We start from the raw sequence: 2,336 nt of genomic DNA, 5'->3' as shown, positions 1-2,336 counted from the left end.
ATCACAACAGTCATTAAAAGAGAAAACATCAAAGACAAACAGGACTATTCCACAAATTAGTATATATATTGCACAAATTTTAAGGTCATGAAAGATCCACACCCACTTGCATAATAACAGAGTGAGGAAGGAAGCCTGGGTGGCTCAGCCAGTTAAACATGAGACTTCGGCTCACCTCATGATAGGGTCGTGAGACTGATCCCTGCATGGGGCTCTACACTCAGTGCACAGTCTGCTTCAGATTCTCTCCCTCTGCCCTCCCCCTCACCGGCTCCTGCACTTGCATGTGTGCTCACTCACTCTCTCTCAAATAAATAAATAATTAAATAAATGAATAGGCTAAACAACCTTTTCAGATGGAAGAAAAATCAAGGGGTGCCTGGGTGGCTCAGGCAGTTAGGCAGCAACTCTTGATTCTGGTTCAGGTCATGATCCGTCTGACTGAAGATTCTCATTCTCTCTCTTCTTCTGTCCCTCCCCACCGCCTGTTCTCCCTCCCCCTCTCTCTCTCTCTCTAAAATAGTTTTTAAAAAAAGATTAAAGAAAAATCTAAATGTGTAAACCTGGATTGAGTCTTAAACCTGGATTTGGGGTGGGGGATGGGAGGACCTCACTACAAAAGGTATTAATAAGAGAAATGCAGAAATTTGAATATAACTAAATTTCATAATTAGTTCTGGAACCTTGTGAAATTTCCTGACTTTAATAACTATACTGGAGTTATGTAATAGAATATTCTTATACTTTAGGATATACATAACAATGTATTTGGGTTAAAGGAGAATGATATCTATGATTTACTCTTAAACTGTTTAAAAATACATTTATGTAAAGCAAGTGAGCAAATGGGACAAAGTGCTAAAAAACTACTGAGTTTGGTTAAGAGTACAGAGAGTTCTCTGCACTATGCTCACAATTTAAAATCTGAAATTGTAATAAAATTCAAAATCCCCTTCCTCTCAAAAAAAGGTTATACAATGGTATGTTCAGAATGATGACTTATTTGTAAAATAGCCATTAAGAACTAAACCTTAAGCTTTTAAATCAGTAAAAATTAAATCATCAATGGATTATTGTATTTTTTTTTAATGTCAAGTCATGGTAAAGGGAAGGTACCTTACCTTTTGGAAGTTTACCTCCAAGCACAGTAAATTTTTGTGGATTTGTCAAGAATTCAACAGACATCATTAAAAATATTAGCGATCAATTTAAATTAAAAACACATTTATGTGTGTACTTTTATGTATTTATTTTAAATTACACTGGTTTAATAATACATTTGCAGCCAATTTGCAGCCCTGTATTAGACAGCTTTAAAGAGTTCTCAGTGGGGAAAAAAAGAACTCAAGTACATTGGTCAGGGTTAAAAAGAAACTACCTGATAAGAAGTATACCAAAACATGAAATATCTCTGGGCTGAAGGGCATTATGAAAATCTAGAATTAAACTCATGACTCTCTTAGATTCCTAGATCATTTTCTAGGACTTTCTCTAGGAAGTATACAATCGTTACAGAGTAAACGAGTGTTTTTTATTAGGCTTAGAATGGTCTTCGAAAGTTACTGATTAAATAATTAAAACTTAATAAAATGTTTGTAAAGTTAACAATTGTAAGTAAAGCTCTGTCCACCCCTAAGGAGAAATGCATACATATGTTCACCAAGAAACATAAGAGATATTCACAAGAGCACTCTTTAGACCAAAACTAGAAACAACCCAATGTCTACCTAATGGAGAACACAAACTATTGTGATTCATAGAATAATCTGCAATGGGGATGAATGAAGTAAAATTTCATGTAAAAACATGGATGGATCTCATAAACATCACGTTGAATGAAAGAAGCCATATACACTACATGNATATACACTACATGCATTATGTTTATGTAAAGTTCAAATGCAGGCCAGTTAATGTATGTTATGAGTCAGAACAACGATACACTTGTGGTGGGAAGAAAGGGACACTAGGAAGTTTCTGGTAATATTTCACTTCTTGAGCTGGGTGCTAATAATATACTGAGTTCACTGTGTGAAAACTTACTAAGGTACAGATTTGTGATTTGTACAGCTTTGTGTGAATGCTAAGCTTCAAAATTTATGTTTATAAAGAGATCTGGGGGGCTCAGTCAGTAAAGCAGCTACCTTCGGCTCAGGTCATGATCTCAGGATCCTGGGATCAAGCCCTACATCAGGCTCGCTGCTTAACAGGGAGCCTGCTCCTCCCTCTCCCTCTGCCACTCCCTCTGCTTGTGCTCTCTGGCATGTGCTCTCTCTTGAATAAATAAATAAAATCTTAAAAAAAAATAGCATCCCCCCAAAAATAAAAAAATTGTA

The 2,336-nt window shown here is 36.0% G+C and overlaps 1 long non-coding RNA gene across 1 annotated transcript in view; it reads right to left on the bottom strand.

The window, feature by feature from the left end:
- LOC111139319 overlaps positions 1–1,180 on the bottom strand; it is a 4,397-nt gene extending 3,217 nt beyond the window's left edge. Inside the window, exon 1 of the long non-coding RNA XR_002640084.1 lies at positions 1,122–1,180. This is a non-coding gene — a long non-coding RNA (uncharacterized LOC111139319). The remainder of the gene's footprint in view (positions 1–1,121) is intronic.
- Between the last annotated feature and the right edge of the window lie 1,156 nt (positions 1,181–2,336).

This window comes from Enhydra lutris, unplaced genomic scaffold (assembly GCF_002288905.1).
Source record: "Enhydra lutris kenyoni isolate GAN:26980312 unplaced genomic scaffold, ASM228890v2 scaffoldscaffold99, whole genome shotgun sequence".
Lineage (NCBI taxonomy): Eukaryota > Metazoa > Chordata > Mammalia > Carnivora > Mustelidae > Enhydra > Enhydra lutris.
Note: the sequence above shows the minus strand (reverse complement) of the source record. Positions and strands in the feature narration are given on the sequence as shown.